This window comes from Geotrypetes seraphini, chromosome 1, assembly GCF_902459505.1.
Source record: "Geotrypetes seraphini chromosome 1, aGeoSer1.1, whole genome shotgun sequence".
Taxonomy (NCBI): Eukaryota; Metazoa; Chordata; class Amphibia; order Gymnophiona; family Dermophiidae; genus Geotrypetes; species Geotrypetes seraphini.
Genome location: NC_047084.1, coordinates 522,610,527 through 522,633,844, shown reverse-complemented (window position 1 = coordinate 522,633,844; position 23,318 = coordinate 522,610,527). Strand labels below are relative to the sequence as shown.

At 43.2% G+C, this 23,318-nt stretch overlaps 1 long non-coding RNA gene across 1 annotated transcript in view; it reads left to right on the top strand.

Annotated features, from left to right (window-relative positions):
- Positions 1 to 4,791: 4,791 nt before the first annotated feature.
- Positions 4,792 to 23,318, top strand: part of LOC117345531 — a 54,053-nt gene continuing 35,526 nt past the window's right edge. Inside the window, exon 1 of the long non-coding RNA XR_004536454.1 lies at positions 4,792 to 4,860. This is a non-coding gene — a long non-coding RNA (uncharacterized LOC117345531). The remainder of the gene's footprint in view (positions 4,861 to 23,318) is intronic.

Here is a 23,318-nt window from a genome sequence, read left to right as displayed (position 1 = left end):
CTAAGTTCCGTCCATAGAACTCATGTCTATCTGAAGCCCAAACTACTCTCAAAAGTAGATTTCCTTTACAATGCCTATAGGACCTAGTTTTACAATTGCTATGCAACTTGCTAGCTCATTATGTAGCACACTGGTTAAACCTATAGCCTTCTACCCTAATGTTGCTATTTCAAGTCCCAGTCACTTTCTCTGATGAAAGAGAAATAAATAAAAGCATTAAACTGATCTAATTTTCAGTATCACAATTATAATGAAAAATACCATAAAATTGCCATTCTAGTAACATCATAATAATAAAATATTATAACATTAAGGACATTGTTTGGAAATCTAACTCTCACCTAAAACCCAGTTCTTAAAGGACGTCTCAAATTTTAGACGTCTAAACAGTGATGAGCGTCGCTGTGCATGATTCTACAAAGGATGCCTATTAGAGAATGACACGGTGACAAAATTCATCACCGTTCCCATCCCCGCGGATAACCGTGGGAAACCATCTTCATAATGTCATTCTTTAAGGAGAGAGGGAAGAATCAGTGTATGAATGGCCACAACCACTGACCCACAAGCTTTGCTTTGAAGAATGCTGGTGTAGAAGGACTGAGGTTGAAATAGACATTAGAAAATGACATGGGATTATTTCCCGCGGTTATCCGCGGGGACGGGAACGGTGATGAATTTTGTCACCGTGTCATTCTCTAATGCCTATCTTGGACATCCAAACTGCGCCTAACTTTAAACGCACTTTGCAGAATCAGGGCCAAAATGTCCAAACTCAGATTTGGACGTCATATCGACAGTGGTCCTCCACAATAGAATATACCTGTTTTGCAATGTAATCTGTAATAACCTAATAATCACTGTGGTTAAGCAAGATTCCTGTGTTAGAGTCCTTTAAGTCATGTTAATGCAGCTTGATAACTTCCCCCCGTAAATGTCGGTTTATGCATTTCGAAAACCTGAATATATCCTCTATAATAAGCAACTTTTTCATTTCTGAAGCTAAATACTATATTTTCAAAATAGTTTTGCGGAATTCACATTACATGCTAATTCTTGCAATACTTAAAAAAAACCAACAAAAAAAGACATAAAAAACTGTATTAGGATCTATCTTCAAATTTTAGGCCACAGCATTATGTAGTAGGTCACATGTGATGCGGGTCTGGATCTCCTCTCCATCTGAGCCAGGTAGATCTGGGTATATGGCAGAAACTGTATGCTGAGATGGAAAAAGGGAAGGAGGCCAGGTGCTGCTACCCTATTGGCTATATAGCATTGCTATAGGGGGGCCTTAGTAGAGGTAGCATTGGGCCACTGATAATTCAATCATTTGGACATGCCGTCTGTTTATGAGTTGGAAGAGAAAAATTAAAAGAGAAGAAAAAATAGCTTTATTAGAAAAAATACTTCTATTATAAATAATCCTTATTCAAGCAAATATTTTTTCTTCTTTTCCTTCCGTTCAATAAAATACACTCTTTTCATTTACCTTGTGCCCTTTTCATTTCATTCAAAGCTTTTAATCCTTGTTCTTTAGCTGTGAATGTCATAATCAGTCAGTATTGGAGAGATGAAGGCTAGCTTTAATTTTTATAGCATATTTTGCAAATGAAACATTCACACCTTGGGAAATGAGAGTCATTTCCTGGGAAATATTATCTATGAAATTGTTTCATTATATATTCAAATATAATCCTAAGTATTTCAGAAAAGCAAACTAGTATTGATTTATTACATCTTTACCTAAAGACACAGTATGCTGTACAGATGTTTTTTTAAGCTTTGAGATGGATGTTTAGAAACACATTCTATTTCCCCAAAAGTGCTATGAGCTATAGATCTTCATCCAAACACTCATTTCTTCCTTACTTTGCACTACAGTTTATTTCTATTCAGTATTCCAGTGAAATAGCTACTATGGCAATTTACATTATTTGGAGGGGGGGAGCTTGCTATGAACAAAGGGGGTGATAACCTTGGCAGAGCTGCCTTTGGGAGAGTATATGGGTGTGTTAGGAAAACATTTTTAGGAGTGCGTATAAAGGGGTGAATGTGTGTGAGTATGTCAAGGTAGGGAAGGAAATGGTTATTTGGGGTGATGAGGAGTTTGGGTATCTCAGCAGAGTGGAAATGGGAGACAAAGTTGGGAGATGCTGATTAGTGTATGGAAAAGGGGTGGGAAGTTCTGGAAGGGTTGGAGGTTTTGGCAGGCTGTGTTTATTTGTGGGGTTTGTAGGAAATGGTGGGTAGTTTTAAATATTTGTGTGCTTATCCATGGCCCATCCCTATACGAGGTTGGGGTGGGGGAAGTCTGGGGATTGGGGATATATTGGAGAAGGGGGGAAAGTTTGGGTCACAGCTTGGTTGGGAAAAGCAGGGCATAGAAAATGGAGGAATACTTGGTATGAAATGAAATGAAATTGGTCTGGGAAGATTATTACTACTACTAGTACTACAATTTATCACTTATATAGCGCTGTACATTTTGACATTTAATAGACGGTCCCTGCTCGGAAGAGCTTACAATCTAACTTGGACAGACAGGCATGACATATAGGGTTGGGAATGCAGAGGTGTGCAAGGCTTACCTTAATTGTAGATTAATTAAATATTGATTGTGGTTAGCGGTAAAGAAAGTGGGTGGAATGGAGACTACATCGACACCAACTAATCTTCAGTTATGGAGGGTTGGGGTATAAATTAAGGATATTTTGAGAAGAAATTAGTTTGTATTTTGACGAATGTTGTTGTTATATTGTTAATAAAAAAGCTGCGGCCAATTTCCACTAAAGCAGATAGTTTGTGTATTTTGTTCATGATGTTAAAGGTTACAGTGTGATATGAGTGCCACGGTTATAGTCAGTTTTAATAATTTTGAATACAAGGGAACTGGTTCTACAAACCAAGTAAAAGCAGAATCATAAGCTAGAGCAGGGGTAGGGAACTCCGGTCCTCGAGAGCCGTATTCCAGTTGGGTTTTCAGGATTTCCCCAATGAATATGCATGAGATCTATGTGCATGCACTGCTTTCAATGCATATTCATTGGGGAAATCCTGAAAACCCGACTGGAATACGGCTCTCGAGGACCGGAGTTCCCTACCCCTGCGCTAGAGTAAATGGTCACCCTCTTTCCATGCTATTTATTCAATGTTGTTACTCAAATGTTTAATAATATTTATAGTAACACTAACAACAGTATTTTTATTTCCTCAATATAAAGGTATATAGATTAGTATATTTTTCTACTATAAATGGAATCATTGTACTGTAGTTATGAGCTGCATTTTTTTTAATATGGGAGGGGAGGAGGGTTATAAAAGCAAATCACTTTAGTTGCTTCAATTCTCTGCAGGATAACAACAATTCCTGATGAAAATAACATTGTGTACAATATTACAAACAATTGATAAAAGCTGTGAACCAATACAAGGGGGTGCTGAAAAGTCCTCAGCCCAATCAACCAACTTCCTAATTTCTGAGCATTATTTTGCCCCTGCAGCTGAAAAGAGTGTTACCTTATGTTGTTAAGAAACGAGAATTTGCAGAAACGAGATTCTGTGTTTTGACACTGTTTCAGATCATTGACTGAACCATAGCCACATCATTCTCTTCTTGGTTGGGCTGCAAACTTTTCAGCACCCCCCTCGCATAATGCTGGCTCCAAACTCAAGGGAACAAATGCATTTATCATTTTGATTCAGCTCAACCCTTTTTTCAGTGGTAGTGCACAGTGAGTTACATTCAAGTACACTTGACATTCTCTGACCTTGGAGGGTTTTGCAATCTAAGGGGTCCTTTCACTAAGCTATGTTGGGCGCAAAAGTGTGCCCAATGCAGCAAAAAATGGGATGCACTCAGGCATCCTATGGTAACCTTGAAATCTGTGTGTGCTAACAGCACACTAAAACATTTTTTTTAATGTGTTGGGGGGGGGGAGGGGCGTGTCAGGGCAGAGAGTGATCATTCTTGCACTAACCAGTTAATACAGCTACATTACTGTACATTAGCTGAAATCACGTGATCCCTTACTGCCTACAAAATAGGTAGTGGTAAGTACCCACACAGTAAGTTTTTTTTAAATGGTTATATTCTAAAGGCTACCAAACCATCAACGGTCCTGTAATACTGCTCAATATATTGCTTTAAGACTCTTCAGAAGTGGCTGTTGTCGGCTAACTTTTACAGCTGGCAACAATGGCTCATCGACACCTCTTCATTTGTCCAAACACTGAACTTCATAATATTGCTTTTCAATTGTGTCAGCATCAAATTTGATTCAAAAAACTTATCTTTAAGCTGTTCTTTAGAACTGTACAGGCAGTGGCATAGTAAGGGGAGGTGTCCACCCTAGGCGCTGTCTTGGTGGGGGCGAAAGCACCCACCTCCTCTCCACCCCCTCCCCCATACTCCTTTCCAACCCTCCCTGCCGCGCGCGCGTGCCCCTTCCCTCCCCTCGTACCTCTTTAATTTTCCCAGCATGAGCAGTATCACAAACTTGTTGCCTTCATCGGTGTCGGCTCTCTCTGACATCACTTCCGTGTCCCGCGCCTAGGATGTGATGTCAGAGGGAGAGTCAACACAATGCGGGCAGCAAGTTCATAATGCTGCTCGCACTGGCAAAATTAAAGAGGTACTGGGAAGGGAAGGAGGCATGCGCACTGCAGGGGGTCAGGAAAGAGTGGGAGTGGGGGAGGGCGCCATCATCTCTCGCCCTCGTTACGCCACTGTGTGCAGGAAAGTTAAATGCCAGCATAGCTATGTTTTGTACACTGCGCCAGGGCAAACTCCGTCAGTGGAGAGTATGTGTGAGCTGAAGGAATCCATTTGCCGTGATGCGCTGTACGAAACATGGCTATGTAAGCATTTGGCTCTCCTGCATGGTTCTAAAGAACAACTTACAGATAAGTTTTTTGCATTACGTTTTTTGAATCGAATTTGATGTCGACACAATTGAACAGCAACATTATGAAGAGGTGTCGATGAGCCATTGTTGCCAGCTGTAAAAGTTAGCCGACAACAGCTACTTCTGAAGAGTCGTAAAGCAATATATTGAGGAATTACAGGACCGTTGATGGTTCGGTATTAATTAGGGAGGTCCTGCTATATCAAGTGTCATTGTGACTCACACATATTCTATTGGCAACATTAGCACATGGCCATTAATGCATAAAATAGAAGAAGAAGAAAAAAAAAGTATACGTATTTACAGTTGCAGTAACAAATAGCCTTAGCTAAGGTCTCTTTTTACCCCAGCTTAGTAAAAGGATCCCTCTGGATCTGAGACAATGAAAAGTTAAGGGAGTAGCCTAAGATCACAAGATGCAGCAGTCCAATTTGAACCCGGCTCCCCTTGGTGTCTCATCTCAATGTTCTCTAACCACTAAACTAACCTCTATGCAGCATATTGTATCTCCCAGTACTATTTAAACTGCAGCCTGTGAGACCTTTCACTTCACAATGACTCATTCCATTTTGCTTCAATTTCTATTATTGTAATAATATATTGTATATAGCATGCCATCATATGAAGCTTACTGTCTTAAATTACAAGTATCAAACAGAAAAGTTTGAACAAGTTATACATTGTAAAACCTAATATAATTATGTTCAGTCTATAAGAAAAGCTAATTGTAAGCCTACTGGTTAATTAAGGTGTTACATACTAAAGAGCACTGAAGGGATTAGTCTGAGGCCTTACAATACATTATTCACTGTGGAATTAATATGCAGGACTGAAGCACTTAAATTAATTCAGGTATTGCAAACAATTATATTAAATAGGAATACTCAGCCCAGTTAATAGCCATACTAGTCTACCAAGCTAATTTCTAATCATGTACCTATTGACCTCACTAAGCATTCACAAAAGGGCTATTTTAATGCAAATGCCTGCCTGCAAGCCACTCTTCATGGCACTGTGTCAAATCACTTCAGTGATTAATGGGGAAAAATAGCAGATAGCCCAACTGGCCAACTGTTTTACCCAATTTTGTGCTAATAGCTTACCTTTATAGTATAGACTGGACAAATAAAAGGGAGGATACAGTTCTCCTGTCCAATCCAGGCACAGTAGGGATATCAAACTGCTAGCCAAATGGATCAATGCCAGTTCCTTCATCAATTTACTTAGCTACAAACTGTTAGTTGTATTTTAAAGCATCTGGACAGCCACTGTTACATTTGAAGACCCCATTTATTAGAGGAAAATGAATTTGGCCCTTTACCAACTGTATTCCAGTATAAACTAAGCATGCCAGCATGATTTACAAACACAAAAAGATAGAAAGTACAATCAGATTAAGGAGAGAGATTAAAAAGAGCTGTAAGAAAGACTAGTCAAGCGCAGGGCATATTGTCTAGGGGGGACAGGAGAGGAAGGTCAAATCTCTGATACTGAAGGTTGTACAAGAGTAGGACTGACAAACATTTCTCTTGCTTGGAGACAGTGGGTGAACTAAATGACTTCTCAAGATTTCTTTTTTTCTAATATTCATTGAGTTATATCTGTGCTGGCAATGTGGTTGAACACACAACAAACAGATCCAACAAAGTCTGCAGTACAGTAGGCAAGAGCAAAGAACAAGAAAAAACTGCAGATCAAAATGTACAAGATGCAGGCTATGTTTATTGGTACCAAATATTAATGCAGTTACTGATATCACCTTCCTACAAACCAAGAGACCCAACACCATCGGAGAACACACCATCTTCAGGGGTCCATGGTTGTTAAGGTTTAAGATAAACCGCAATGAGAATGGTATAAAGCTTGTTTCCAATCTTGCAAACTCCAAATGCAGTCCTACGCCCGGTTGTAATTTCTTCTTTCAGCCCTGGTTGCCTCAAATTCCAGCTGCTAGTTCAAATTCCCTGTGTCCAAAGAAGAGCATTCAGGGCAGGTCCTGGACCCCTGAAGAAGGTGTGTTGTCCAAAACTCCAAATGCAGTCCTACGCCCGGTTGTAATTTCTTCTTTCAGCCCTGGTTGCCTCAAATTCCAGCTGCTAGTTCAAATTCCCTGTGTCCAAAGAAGAGCATTCAGGGCAGGTCCTGGACCCCTGAAGAAGGTGTGTTGTCCAAAACACGGACCGTGTTGGGTCCCTTGGTTTGTAGTAAGGTGATATCAGTAACTGCATTAATATTTGGTACAAATAAACATAGCTTGCGTCTTGTACATTTTGATCTGCAGTTTTTTTCTTGTTTTTTGGCAATGTGGTTGAAAAAATGTATGCGAACTGAATTAGGCAGAGGATAAAGGAATTAAGAAATAAAGGAAATTCTACAAAAAAAGAGAAAGAGATTAGGTAGGAGTGGAATTCACTAAAGCATATGCTATTTAATAAAATATGCATATATGTAAAAAAAATCTGTATTCTTTACGTCAGACAAAAAGCTGCATTAAAAAAAAAAAATCTTTAGCAACCAAATCATAGGGCTCCTTTTACTAAGCTGTGTTAGGGCTTTAATGCACGGAATAGCGCACGCTAAAATGCCCTGCGCGCTAGATGCTAACGCCAGCATTGAGCTGACGTTAGATCTAGCTGCATAGCGTGGGATTAGCTGTGTGCGCTAAAAACGCTAGTGCACCTTAGTAAAAGGAGCCCATAATGTTAGTTGAAATTAATGTTAATCATAATGATTGACTTGCAGAAATCCAGGACCAGAAAAGTATAGGGAAGTTAAAAATGCCAATAAAAGAGAAATCTAATAAAATTTGGTCACCAATAGCAAATATTTCTTCTTTAACCTAATTTATAGATATTATCCAATTGGTTTTATTGAGAATAGTATATTATGTAAATAATTTTAATGGTTTCTTATACAGTGGTGCCTCGCATAAAGAACGCCTCGCACAGCGAACGCTGCACACAACGAACTTCATTTCATGATTCATACAACGAACTTCGTTTCACACAACGAAGTCGCCCGAGCTTCCACGATCGCTGCCGATGTATTGCATCCTTCCGCGCAGGCACTGCAGGCAGTCGTTAATCACTGCGCTTAACGCGTTTCACATAACGAACTTTTCGCATAACAAACTTGCTCCTGGAACGAATTAAGTTCGTTGTGTGAGGCACCACTGTAATCAAAATTGATCTAATCTCTGGTCTATATGGAGTTTTTATAGTTGACTGAATAAATGACTACATACATATATTGGTTTGATAACATAGATGCTTTTAGTCCTCATTGCATCTATGGTTTGAATGTAAGTAACATTTTAATTGTAAAATATCCTTGATTTTAATTTATTTGTGTACATTTCTTATGTTAAATTTCAATAAAATATTTTTTTAAATGAAAATGGAAATAAAAAAACAGCGGCACGTCTCTGTTAATGGTAAGAAAGCAAAGGGACGAAGGAAAACAATATCGTTCTCTAAGGAGGAAACAGAAATAGTAAAAGTGGGAAGACCAGCATTCAGAGAGCAAAAAGAGAATGAGGACAAGTGGCCCTTTCACTAAGCTGCAGTGAGCACTAATGCGTGCTTAATGCAGATTAAAATCCACTACAACAGGGCATGCTCAGGCATTCTACAGGAGCGTTTTGATTGGCTGCGCTCCCCACGTGCTACAAAATACTTTTGATTTGTTAGTGATGGGGCATGTTTGGGAATAGAGAGTAGTGTGGCTAAATTGCTGTATGGTTAACATGGGAGACTTAGGGTTCCTTTTACGAAGGTGCGCTAGCGTTTTTAGCGCACGCACTGGATTAGCACGTGCTATAGCATGCGCTAGCTGAAAAACTACCGCCTGTTCAAGAGGAGGCGGCAGCGGCTAGCGCATGCGGCATTTTAGCTCACGCTATTCCGCGCGTTAAGGCCCTAATGCGCCTTCGTAAAAGGAGCCCTTAGTGCTGCGTGGCATGGTTGTCATTCAACCACAAAGGGCCTGATTCTGTAAAGGACGCCGGTTTCAGCAGACACCTCAGCAGTGGCTGAGAATCGCACACCAGTGTCCTAATGGATAGATGCCTAATCCTGCCTAACTTGCCCAATTCTGCAACCAGCACCCATATCACAGGCAACAGTTAGAGAATCACATTGCTGCTGAGCTGATCGTGGCAAGGGAATACCCCAGCCATGATCAGCTCAGCGGCTGCGGCAGGGAAATCCTGCCCCTGTGAACATCCTTGGCAGGAGGAATGCCCACTCTCTTCTGCTGGCACCCCCGAAACAATCCTCGGCAGGAGGGATGCCCAATCTCTCCTGCCACCCTACCCCACCCCCTGAAAATACTCCCTGGCAGGAAGGATGTTCACTCCCCCCTGCTGGCATCCCCTCCAACATCCCCGGCAGGAGGAATGCCAACTCCCTCCTGCTGGCACCCCCCCCCCAAACACATGACCCCCCACTTCAACACCCCCGAAACCCCGACCCCTCAAAGCCCAACCAGCCCCCCCCCCCGGACCTTTTTCAGCAAGGCTGGCTGGAGGGATGCCTACTCCCTCTGGCTGGCAGGCCCACCTTTTTCATAATGGCGGGCCTTCCCCTTCCCGGTGCATCCTGGCAGTCTAAGACCCATAGGAGAGGCCTTAGGCACTTGGGCCAACCGGAGTCTTAGGCCTCTTTCCCAGTACATTCTAGGATGCAATGGGAGTGGCTGAAGACTCTGATTGGCCAGATCCCATGGGTGCAAGAATTTAGGCCAAAAAAATCCTAAATATTGGAATATCTACCAATGCATGGTGGTGTTTAGGTGGCACTAAGTGTGAACACAAGCAAGAACATAAGCAATGCCTCTGCTGGGTCAGACCTGAGGTCCATCGTGCTCAGCAGTCCGCTCACGCAGCAGCCCAACAGGTCCAGGACCTGTGCAGTAATCCTCTATTTATACCCTTCTATCTGCTTTTCCAGCAGGAAATTGTCCAATCCTTTCTTAAACCCCAGTACCGTACTCTGCCCTATTACGTCCTCTGGAAGCGCATTCCAGGTGTCCACCACACATTGAGTAAAGAAGAACTTCCTAGCATTTGTTTTGACTCTGTCCCCTTTCAACTTTTTCCAAATGCCCTCTTGTTCTTTTATTTTTTGAAAGTTTGAAGAATCTGTCCCTCTCTACTCTCTCTATGCCCTTCATGATCTTGTAAGTCTCTATCATATCCCCTCTAAGTCTACTCTTCTCCAGGGAAAAGAGACCCAGTTTCTCCAATCTCTCAGCGTATGAAAGGTTTTCCATCCCTTTTATCAGACATGTCGCTCTCCTCTGAACTCTCTGGAGTAACGCCATATCATTCTTAAGGTACGGCGACCAATATTGGACACAGTATTCCAGATGCGGGCGCACCATCGCCCGATACAACGGCAGGATAACTTCTTTCATTCTGGCTGTAATACCCTTCTTGATTATACCTAGCATTCTATTCGCTCTCTTAGCGGCCGCTGCGCACTGTGCCGTCGGCTTCATTGCCATGTCCACCATTACCCTCAAGTCCCTTTCTTGGGTACTCTCATTCAATAACATCCCTCCCATCATATAGTTGTACTTCGGGTTTCTGCTTCCCACATGCAATACTTTACATTTCTCAACATTGAACTTCATCTGCCATCTTGTTGCCCATTCCCCTAGTTTGTTCAAGTCCCTTTGCAATTCTTCGCAGTCCTCTTTAGTCCGAGCTCCACTAAATAGTTTGGTGTCGTCCGTAAATTTGATTATCTCACACTTCATCCCTGTTTCTAGATCAGTTATGAATATATTAAATAGCAGTGGCCCAAGTACCAAGCCCTCCGGAACACCACTCGTGACCCTCCTCCAGTCCGAGTAGTGGCCCTTTACCCCTACCCTCTGTTTCCTACTCGCCAACCAGTTTCTGATCCATTTATGTATGTCTCCGTCCACCCCATGGTTCTTCAGTTTCCGGAGTAGACGTTCATGAGGCACCTTGTCAAAGGCTTTTTGGATATCTAGGTATATGATGTCTATGGGGTCTCCTCTGTACATCCGTTTGTTAATTCCTTCGAAGAAGTGCAATAAGTTAGTTAGGCACGATCTCCCCCTGCAGAAACCATGTTGGCTGGTTATCAGAAATTTGTTTCTTTCCAAATGTTCATCGATGTTTTCTTTTATCAGTGATTCCGCCATTTTCCCAGGAACCGAGGTCAGACTCACTGTAGTTTCCCGGGTCACCTCTTGATCCCTTTTTAAAGATGGGTGTGACGTGATTCTATAGAATGCGCATAACTTTTATAGAATCATGCTTAGCGTTGCATGAGTTGGCACCAATTCTTTAGGTGACACCTGCTTAGAATATGTAAACCACTTTGGCTTTACCACAGAAAAGCAGTATATCAAATCCATGACCCATTACCCTTACCATAAAGCAATATGCTGAACTGCATGTTACGAGTCTAACACACTTTATAAAAGAGCTGCCTATTTTCAAGATGTAAACCAATATGAAAAATCTTTCATCTTCAAATCAATTTTAAGACTTCAAAACACTCAACCCCCCACCCTACCCACCCCTTTTCGAAGCCGGGATAGGCTCTTTTATCGCTGGTCGTGGCGGTATTAGCTCCAACACTCCTAAAATTCCTAGGAGTGTCGGAGCAAATACTGCCGCGGCAGGTGATAAAAAAGCCTAACACAGCTTCTTAAAAGGGATGGGGGGGTGGGTCAATCAGCAGAGTTCACTCTTCATTGCTATTATAATGGAATTTGTTTTAAATTTGTATGTTTTTGAAATTACTTTTTTTTTTCCAGATGTCTCCAGGACTGCACAAAGTATTTGAAGAGAATTTTAGCTCCTCTAACTGATCATTTCTAAAGCACTTTTAGACCTATGCAATGCTGTGCACATTACAGTATATGGAGGTACTTTCTTTGTCCCTAGTGAGTTTACAGTCTAAGACAGGAGTGGGCAACTCTGGTCCTTGAGGGCCGGAATCCAGTCGGGTTTTCAGGATTTCCCCAATGAATATGCATTGAAAGCAAATAGATCTCATACATATTCATTAGGGAAATCCTGAAAACCCGACTGGATTCCGGCCCTCAAGGACCGGAGTTGCCCACCCCTGGTCTACGATGTTTTTGTATCTGGGGCAACTGTCTTGCCCAGGATCATAAGGAGCTATAGTAAGAATCAAGCTCAGTTCCCCAGGATCTCAATTCACTGCACTAACCACTCCAAGGTCTTATCTTACTTAAGAGCAGTGATTCCCAACCCTGTCCCGTAGGACCACCAGACCAATCGGGTTTTCAGGATAGCCCTACTAAATATGCATGGAGCGGATTTGCATACCTGTCACTTCCATTATATGCAAATCTCTCTCATGCATATTCAGTAGGGCTATCCTGAAAACCTGATTGGCCTGGTGGTCCTCCAAGACAGGGTTGGGGACCACGGCTTAAGAGCATAAGAATGGCCATGCTGTATCGGACCGTAGGTCCATCCAGCCCAGTGCCCTGCAGAATCCCAAAAGGGAACATGCTATGCTACTGATCCCAGGGATTAGCAGTGGTTTCCTCCTGTCTACCTTTTACAAAACCACAATAGTGATTTTTAACGTAGGCTGGTGCGCTGAATGCTCTGCACTGCTCCCGACGCTCATGGAGTTCCGATGAGCGTCAAGAAGAGTGCAAAGTATTCAGTGCGCCAGCCTGTGCTAAAAACTGCTTTCGCGGTTTTGTATAAAGGAGGGTTATTTATTTTATATCCACACGCACCCTTTTACAAAACCGTAGCGTTGGAGCTATTGCCGCTGTGGCCGGTGCTAAAAACCATACTATGGTTTTGTAAAAGGGGGGTTACATATTTATTTTGAAGTTTCTTAAAATTTGTTTCATAGCATCTCAGAGTAAATCATAAATTTTCTTTGAACCTGGTGAATGAAAGCATTTTTTAGATGATAGGATGCATTCCCTTTGATGATGACTAGGCACCAGACTTGTATCCGACTGACTGCTTACATTGGAGGTATGTTATATGTATGAGCATTTGTGCTTAATTATTAATGTTACCTTCTAAACTGTAGTTGTTTTATGTTGGCTCCCTCATATATGGACTTTCAAAAGCACAAAAGATCTTTTCTGGTATTGATGTTTCATATTTTTTATTTCATTTATATTCCTATTCTGTTTATTAGTCATCTAAAATTATTCAAGAAAAGGAAAAAAAAATGATGCTATTTTAATAACCATATATCATGCATTAGTAAACATTTAGATAAATCTACCCAACATCCAAAAAGGAGACTACTTTTCTTGCTTTCCAACTTTGTATTACAAATAAGTAGACAAGTAACTTACTGCATGCAGATAGTTGAAACAGAACTCTGTCCTGGCAGGATGAGTCTCCGAAACTGATAGCCTGAAGGGGTGGATGTTGAGTGTGACTGAAAAGATTAATTCTGAATTATAGCATTGCATTGTTTGGAAAGATGGATAATAAAATTCAGTGAGGGAAGTTTGTTTGACTGGACAGATGCTGAGCTTCAGTATGAGAAAAGTGTTAGGCATCCAGAAAAGATGGATGCTGGGCTCTAAGGGAAAAGGAGAATGTGTTTCCAGAGGATGAAGATGGGTATAAGGAATTACCAAAGACAAGGGAGCTGAAGTAAAAAGTAGTCCCTAACTAATATGAGGAGGGAGAAAGATGAAGAGGAAACAGGAGAAGAGATTTTATAAAGACTGGCTGAGAGTAAAATCTAAAAAACTAAGAGAAGATCTTATTGAAGAATTGTGTTTCAGTGAAGCCTTAAATTTAGTCAAGTGATGACTCAAAACGATGAACAAATAGAAGTTGGTTGCATAGTGAGGGTGCTGAACAGTAGAAGGCCAAGGATTGTGATGAGTTCAAGCAGAGCACAGATATTGAGGGGATTTCCCTCTGAAGGTCATCCAGTGGTGTAGTAAGGGAGGAGCGAGAGGGCAGTCCGCAGAGCTTTGAATATACATTGGCTAGACCATGGGTAGGCAATTCCGGTCCTCGAGAGCCGGAACCAGGTCAGGTTTTCAGGATATCCACAATAAATATGCATGAGACAGATTTGCATCTCAAGAAGGCAGTGCATGCTAGACTGATGTGCAACTGATGTGTGTGGCTAGACTGATGTGTGAAGGACATCTCCACAACCTGGAACCACGCTAGATGGGAGCCTGAGATGGCTCATTGTCTAGAAGGAATAAGGTTTGCTGTTTTCATGGAGAAAAACATCCTGACAGCCGGTTCCATAGTTTAGGGGAATGTGAAGAATGTTTGAGTGGAATAAATAGTGTTATTGACTTGGGGGTCATCATATCCTCTACCATTTAACTGAGTCTAAGGGCTCCTTTTACTAAGGTGAGCTAGCGGTTTTAGCGCATGCAGGGTATTACGTGGCTAGAACTAACTCAATGCTGGCGTTAGCGTCTAGTGCGCGCGGCTATTCCACACGTTAATGCCCTAACACAGCTTAGTAAAAGGAGCCCTAAATGTGGGAAAATCTGAGGTCATTTTGGACTGACTATGAGACACTTTTCAGGCAGCGGGCCCTTCTCTACAGATGATATCCTTATGATTATCTACAATATATCTTAATTATGATATTACTTCTAATTTTGGTTTGGGTGAACTTCAGAGATGTAAGCTTGAATGATAGGTTATATAAAGTTACTTTTTAGATTTGAAAGTACTTCTGGAGAATTCCATGGAGTTTTTGACTTATCACTAACCTTTCTGCTGGAATCTGAACATATTATGGTGTTACAATTATGCCTTGGACATGTGAGGTATCTACTGTATTTAAGGAAGCATTGTTCAGTGTTGCTTCCTATTTGTTTGTTTGTTTTGTTTTTTTAATGAGCCCATATCAAAAGGAGGGACTTATTGGTCTTAAAACCTTGAGTTTTGGTTTTGTGTGGAACAACAGATTTCTTTAAAAATGTCCTTGTTTCCTGTTTTGTACTTTATGGTGGATAATGTTTTCTTTTCCTCACTATTAAACAACTTCAGGATTCATTTATTTATTTTATTATGGAGAAGGCTTGTTAAATAGGAACATAAGAGTTGTCATACTGGGACAGACTGAAGATCCATCAAGCTCAGTATCCTGTTCCCAACAATGACCAACCCAGGTCACAAGTACCTGGCTGCTTATCTTAGGAAAAAGCAATGGATTTCCCCAAGCCATCTCAATAATGCCTTATGGACTTTTATAAAATTATCTAAACCTCTTTTAAACCATGGTAAACTAACTGCTTTCATCACATTCTCACTGAGTGAAGAAATAGTTTCTTTGGTTTGCTTTAAATCTACTACTTAGAATTCGGAGCAGACTTGGAGGAAAATGAGAACAGTAAAAGCAGGGCACTTTTGAGGGAAAAGCAACAATTTTATTTGCAGCAGGTTAAAGCTGCTAAGGTTAAATATTTTTCTATACTTAATCCTTAACTGGCTTGCTATATTCACTCCATTGCCTCTATGATATTGCCCTTTTTTCCTATATTGATTTATCTTCAGCAATTTCCCAAATATCTTATTCTTGGTCCTTCTCTTGTGGACTAATATTTGATTGTTATTCCCTCTCTATATGTAAATTTCCTGTTTGTTTTAATTCTATTTCTGTCATTCAATTTGGATTATTGAATGCATAATACAGAAATTTCATAAATAAAAAAATATTTTTTTTAAAAATGTAATTGAGGGGATGCCAAGAGGTTAGTGTTAGATGGCAGGAAAGCCTGGAGCAAGATAAACTAGCAATAATGTAAGATGGGGGGGAGGTGGGATTAGCCAGAATAATATGCTTTGTGTGCCAGTAACAAGATTTCCCCCCTCTTTTACAAAGGTGCACTAAGCTTTTTAGCAAGCGCTAAATGCTAACGCATGCATGTTATCCTATGGACGCATTAGCGGTTAGCGCATGCGTTGATTTAGCACGCGCTAAATCCACGCTAAAACGTTTAGCACACCTTAGTAAAAGAGGGCCTTTGTATTGTATGCAGCTTGTGAATGGAAGCTAATGTTGTGCATGCAAAAGTGGGGGGAGGGGGGTCAAATGATTATGTTTTGTTTTGTGTGTTTTTTTCAGTATAAATCAATTTCAAAGCTCCATTTTGGATTGATTGGAGTCTGTGGGTGGAGTATAGGGGATAATTGGATAGGAAGTAGTTGAAGGATATGAGTGTTTAAAGTAGGATCTTCAGTGCTTTCCCAATCACATCTCTGGAAATGCCCAGGTAAACATAGCTGCCTATAGAAGTGTGCACAGTATAAATTTTAGCCTTTATCCTTTTCAGGCATTTCATTAACTTAACTGATGTTTATGCCGGCTCATTTTGTTTTAAGAAATGAAATAAGCATTTAATTAAAAATTAAAAAGAAAGGAAAACAAACGAGAAAGCATAGTCCTCCCACTGACTCCCTGAACTTTCCTATGTTCCTCTGTGTCCATGGTCCCCCACCTATCCCATATAATCTTAGAAACAATCTTCAGTTTCTCTTGCCTGGCCAGTTCACATTATCAAAATTTTACTGATCTATTCTGTAAGGAAGTGGATGGGAGAGTGATGAGCATTTCCTCACTGAGGGTGCACTTTAGCTGCATGACAGCAGGTGGCACTAAACTGCTAGATCATGAGTCAGAGAGATGTGGCTCAGGCAGGGAGGAGTTTAAATACCCTGCTGCTGAGTAGGTCAGAAAGGCTCCAAAGCAAGAGACTTCAAGAAGGAAGATCCTGAGGGAAGAGGACTCCAGATGAAGTTGAACCATAGTATCTTAGGGAGGATCAGGGAAGCAGTGCGGTGAAAAAGGTCAAGGTAGAAAAGAACCTGGAATTGTATACAGAAGGTACTTATTTGGTGTATGACCAGAGGGAACAGGCTGGGAGACAGCCCTGGGAAGAGAATGTTAAGAGTGGAACATATTACGGTAACTCACAACAAAAATTTCCTTTTGTTTGAAAATTGTGCACGTACAGCTGTGTTTTCTGACAAATCCAAGCCACACTCACAATCACATTACCACATGCCCCTAGCCTGGTATGATATTGTTTTATGGTTACGTACTGAAAAAAGTGATCACTGAACTGGTATGTAAAAATCCATGTTTTCAAGTTTATCTAATATTTGTTAAATCGCTTATCATACTTCTAAGCGGGGTACCTTTGATAAATAAAACCAAAGGGGGTATTACATTTTAAAAAAAAAAATGGCAAAACAGATATATCAAAATGAAAGGGAAAGAGATAGAACTACATCAAATTATAGGGCATTAAAAAGTAAAGGTTGACACATTCGGAAGGGGGATCCCATCTATAAGAAAGACTGAAGGAAAGGAAGTCATATCTGAGTAGTCCTTAGATCAACCGGTTATATAAATAAAAAGGGTTTTAGTTTTGATCTGAAGCAGTCTAAAGAAGTTTCTTCCCGTAAATGGAAGGGCAGTGAGCTCCAAAGTACAGGCGCAGTTACTGAGAAAATTGTAGAGCGCTTTGTATTAATGTGACACAAGGAAGGAATTGCCAACAGATGCTGAGTATTTGGTCTAAGTGATCTAGTAGGAACATAGGGGATAAGAAGCAAATAGAAATCGAATAGAATGCTAGGTATAATCAAGAAGGATATTACAACCAGAACAAAAGAAGTTATCCTGCCGTTGTATCGGGTGATGGTGTGCCCGCATCTGGAGTACTGCGTTCAAAATTGGTCGCCATACCTTAAGAAGGATATGGCGATACTTGAGAGGGTTCAGAAGAGAGCGACGCGTTTGATAAAAGGTATGGAAAACCTTTCATACACGGAGAGACTGGAGAAACTGGGGCTCTTTTCCCTGGAGAAGAGGAGGATTAGAGGGGATATGATAGAGACTTACAAGATCATGAAGGGCATAGAGAAAGTGGAGAGGGACAGACTCTTCAAACTTTCGAAAACTACAAGAACGAGAGGGCATTCGGAAAAGCTGAAAGCGGACAGATTCAAAACCGATGCTAGGAAGATTTTCTTCACCCAGCGGGTGGTGGACACCTGGAATGAGCTTCCAGAGGACGTGAGAGGACAGAGTACAGTAATAGGGTTCAAAAACGGATTGGACAATTTTCTGAAGGAAAAGGGGATAGAGGGGTATAGATAGAGGACTACTACACAGGTCCTGGACCTGTTGGGCCACAGCGCAAGCAGACTGCTGGGCACGATGGACCTCTGGTCTGACCCAGCATAGGCACTTCTTATTTCATATTCATGTTTTGAAAATTATCAGAAGAATCTTACAAATAATTCTGTGTGATATAGGTAGCCAATGCACATTGTTCAGCAGTGGCGTTACGTGATTAAATTTTCTTGTGTTTGCTATTAGTTTGATTGCCTTATTTTAAACAATTTGCAGGCACCAAAGTTCCTTTTGTGTGATACCCTTATAGAGCACATTACAATAGTCAAGCCTTGAAATTACAAGAGAGCAGTGGTGTACCAAGGGGGGTAGTCCGCCCCAGGTGCAGCCTTAGGGGGGGGTGTGCACAGCCGGCCGGTCCCTATCGCGCTCCCTCCCTCCTTACTGCCACTCAGCTCCCTTTCTCCCTCCCTGCCCCTTATCTTCGTGGCGCTTTCACACAGACCCTTACCTTCGTGGCACTTCCTGATAAAAGAATATAAACACCACAACTGAAATAGTTTGGCAAACACCAATAGTCCCAGAAAAAACATATCCTTAGCAAAGCAGACCTATCTAATCCCAGCCGAACTTCGAGATAAATCACTGCCTCACCCTTGGGTCCCTTTGACGACAGCTTACATGGTGGGAAGGATTCCTCTCTTCTAGGCTACAAGCATAAAGCGAGCCAAAGTTCCTTCAGGGTAGATGTAAAATCCTTGCTTTGCTTCAGTACAAGGTATTTTCCTTCAGTCAGCAGCCAGCATAAACAGTTGTCTGTCCTCTGGAGTACAAGTCATAAATCAGAGACCAAATTCAGCAATGTCCCAAGCACAGTCTCTCTTTGAGAGCAGGTATGACACCCAGAGGATTCTTCTATTATTAGTTCTTATTATCCCTGCAAAGTACAAATGAGCTTCACAATACTAGATCTGAAATTCTCCGGGCCCAGCCCTGACTAACTCAGGATTGTGCAGCAGTTTCTTTAGGGCGTGCGTAGGTGACTCAAGGGGACCAATCAGGACCTGTCCAGCAGGGGCTTCTTGGGCACATAGAGAGTTCTTGTAAAAGATCCTCAGGAGACAGCCAGACATGCCAAGATGATAACAGTACAATACATCATTCATAGCAATGGTTGGGAAACTGCCTCTCCTCTACATGTTTTCATAGCAACAGAGTGCCAGTGATGGTAGATGTCCTTGGCTGTACACACTCAAATCTTGTAAACACATCCAGAATGCTTCAGGACAGAAAAGATGTTCTTGGCCTAAGTTAGGCCTGAAGGTTCCAGAAGGCAGGGATCACCCCTATACTCCCACCCAGATGATTTTGCTTTCTTTGAGCATCAGGAACAGCGCAGAGCATTCAGCACTAAAAGCTGCTTCCGTGGTTTTGTAAAATTGGTAGCAGCGGACCCAACAGGGTCCATGTTTCGGGAAAGATGGTAGAGGCACTGATAAAGGACCGCATCATTGATCACCTTGATGGTCACAATCAGATGAGGACCAGACAGCACGGCTTCAGCAAGGGAAGATCTTGCTTGACAAAATTGCTGCATTTCTTCGAGGGAGTAAACAGGCAGAAAGGCAAGGGCAACCTGGTTGACATTATATATCTGGATTTTCAGAAGGCATTTGACAAGATCTCGCATGAACGACTACTTTGAAAAATCGCGAGCCATGGAATCGAGGGTGAAATACTCATGTGGATTAAAAACTGGCTGGTGGATAGATAATAGAGAGTGGGAGTAAATGGACAATACTCGGACTGGAAAAGCATCACGAGTGGAGTGCCGCAGGGTTCGGTGTTTGGACCTGCATCCTGCTTTTCAACCTATTTATAAACGACCTGGAAATTGGTACAACCAGTGAGGTGATTAAATTTGCAGACGATACGAAGTTATTCAGAGTAGTGAAGACGCAGGAGGATCACGAAGACCTGCAACGTGACATAAATATGCTCGAGAAATGGGCCACGACATGGCAAATGAGGTTTAACGTGGATAAGTGTAAGGTGATGCATGTTGGTAACAAAAATTTTATACACGAATACAGGATGTCCGGTGCAGTACTTGGAGAGACCCCCCAGGAAAGAGACTTGGGAGTACTGGTCGACAAGTCAATGAAGCTGTCCGCACAATGCGTGGCGACGGTGAAAAGAGTGAACAGAATGCTAGGAATGATTAAGAAGGGGATCATGAACAGATCGGAGAAGGTTATCATGCCACTGTACCGGGCCATGGTATACCCTCACCTGGAATACTGCGTCCAGCACTAGTCACCGTACATCAAGAAGGACACAGTACTACTCGAAAGGGTCCAGAGAAGAGCAACTAAAATGGTTAAGGGGCTGGAGGAGTTGCCATACAGTGAGAGATTAGAGAAACTGGGCCTCTTCTCCCTTGAAAAGAGGGGACATGATTGAAACATTCAAGATAATGAAGGGAATAGACTTAGTAGTTAAAGACAGGTTGTCCACCCTCTCCAAGGTATAGAGAATGAGAGGGCACTCTCTACAGTTAAAAGGGGATAGATTCCATACAAACGTAAGGAAGTTCTTCTTCACCCAGAGAGTGGTTGAAAACTGGAACACTGTTCCAGAGGCTGTTATAGGGGAAAACACCCTCCAGGGATTCAAGACAAAGTTAGACAAGTTCCTGCTGAACCAGAACGTACGCAGTTAGGGTTGATCTCAGTAAGGGCTCTGGTCTTTGACCTGGGGGCCGCCATGGGAGCGGACTGCTGGGTGCGATGGACCACTGGTCTGACCCAGCAGCGGCAATTCTTATGTTCTTATGTTCTTCAGAGGTCCTAAAAGTGTGAGAAATTATAAATGTGTGTAAATCCTTAAAGGACAACTGGTGAAAAAATGAGTGCTGCCAAGGTGAGATCATAGTGCAATCATAGTGCTTTATGGTGTTACAAATTTGAAAACCTCAGCTAAGCTATATGGAGAATACTGTGGGCATGATAGATTACATGAAAAGCATGGAAAATAACTGAATGGAAATGGTGTGACTTACAGATCCCATCAAAATGGTGAAAGCTGAGCTAATTAGCGGGCTTATGAGGTGATTATTTGGAATAAAGTGAAAATAAATGAAGGAAAACGTAGCTTTCCAACAGATTACAGAGAATGAATGTGTCGGGTACAAAAGAACATAACAGGTCAGTAAACACTCAACGGGTGTAAAAAAGTGGATAAGAATTCAAGTGATAACACCTGACGAAAGAACATGTACATAATAAAACCTTGTCAGAGGACTTTTTTTCAAGGGCAATAAAAGTAAAAAAACAATAAAAATGATAATAGCTAATAAATAATGGATCAAACAGTAATGAATCGAAAAATAAATTGATAAAAGACCAAATCATGTATGAAAGTACTTTTCATTCATTATTGAGTTATTTTAAAATTAGACAGGGACCATTGTTGCCCTTATTTAAAACTTGATTGTTTTTGAAGTGGCACTTTCATACATGGTTTGGTCCTTCATACATGGTTTGGTCTTTTATCAGTCTTCATACTGTGAGGCAGAGAGTGTAGTGGTTAGAGCTACAGCTTCAGTGCCCTGAGGTTGTGGGTTCAAATCCTGTGCCTCTCATGGTGACCCTGCACAAGTCACTTAATCCTCCACTGCCCCAGGTATATTAGATAGATTGAGCCCACTGGGATAGATGGGGAAAGTGCTTGAAGTACCTGCATGAAACTACTTTGAGTGTGGTCATAAAAGCTACAAAAAGGTGGTATACAAGTCCTAATCCATTTCCCCTTTACCTTTTGTTGCTTTGTACCTTTGTTACCGCTGGCAGATACAGTGGTGCCTCGCATAACGGACGCCTCGCACAGCGAACGCTGCGCACAACGAACTTTATGTCTTGATTCGTACAACGAACTTCGTTTCACACAACGAAGTCGCCCGAGCTGCATCCTTCCGCGCAGGCACTGCGCTTAACTGCCCTCTCTCCGCCTGGCTCCCTCTTGCCCCCCCCCCGACTCCCCGACACGATCGGGGCAAGAGGGAGCCCAAGCCCTCTTGCCCCCCCGACTCCCCGACACGATCGGGGCAAGAGGGAGCTCAAGCCCTCTTGCCCCCCCGACTCCCCGACACGATCGGGGCAAGAGGGAGCCCAAGCCCTCTTGCCCCCCCGACTCCCCGACACGATCGGGGCAAGAGGGAGCTCAAGCCCTCTTGCCCCCCCGACTCCCCGACACGATCGGGGCAAGAGGGAGCCCAAGCCCTCTTGCCTCCCCGACACGATCGGGCCAGGAGGGAGCCCAAGTCCTCCTGGCCACGGCGACCCCCTAACCCCACCCTGCACTACATTACGGGCAGGAGGGATCCCAGGCCCTCCTGCCCTCGACGCAATCCCCCCCTCCCCCCAACGACCGCCCCCCCCAAGAACCTCCGACCGCCCCCCAGCCGACCCGCGACCCCCCTGGCCGACCCCCACGACACCCCCAACCCCCTTCCCCGTACCTTTCTGTAGTTGGCCGGACAGACGGGAGCCAAACCCGCCTGTCCGGCAGGCAGCCAACGACGGAATGAGGCCGGATTGGCCCATCCGTCCCAAAGCTCCGCCTACTGGTGGGGCCTAAGGCGCCTGGGCCAATCAGAATAGGCCCGGGAGCCTTAGGTCCCTCCTGGGGGCGGGGCCTGAGGCACATGGGCCCAACCCGACCATGTGCCTCAGGCCCTGCCCCCAGGAGGGACCTAAGGCTCCCGGGCCTATTCTGATTGGCCCAGGCGCCTTAGGCCCCACCAGTAGGCGGAGCTTTGGGACGGATGGGCCAATCCGGCCTCATTCCGTCGTTGGCTGCCTGCCGGACAGGCGGGTTTGGCTCCCGTCTGTCCGGCCAACTACAGAAAGGTACGGGGAAGGGGGTTGGGGGTGTCGTGGGGGTCGGCCAGGGGGGTCGCGGGTCGGCTGGGGGGGCGGTCGGAGGTTCTTGGGTGGGGCGGTCGTTGGGGGAGGGGGGGTTTGCGTCGAGGGCAGGAGGGCCTGGGATCCCTCCTGCCCGTAATGTAGTGCAGGGTGGGGTTAGGGGGTCGCCGTGGCCAGGAGGACTTGGGCTCCCTCCTGGCCCGATATTGTCGGGGAGTTGGGGAATCGGCGGGGCAAGAGGGCTTGGGCTCCCTCTTGCCCCGATCGTGTCGGGGAGTCGGGGGGGCAAGAGGGCTTGGGCTTCCTCTTGCCCCGATCGTGTCGGGGAGTCGGGGGGCAAGAGGGCTTGGGCTCCCTCTTGCCCCGAT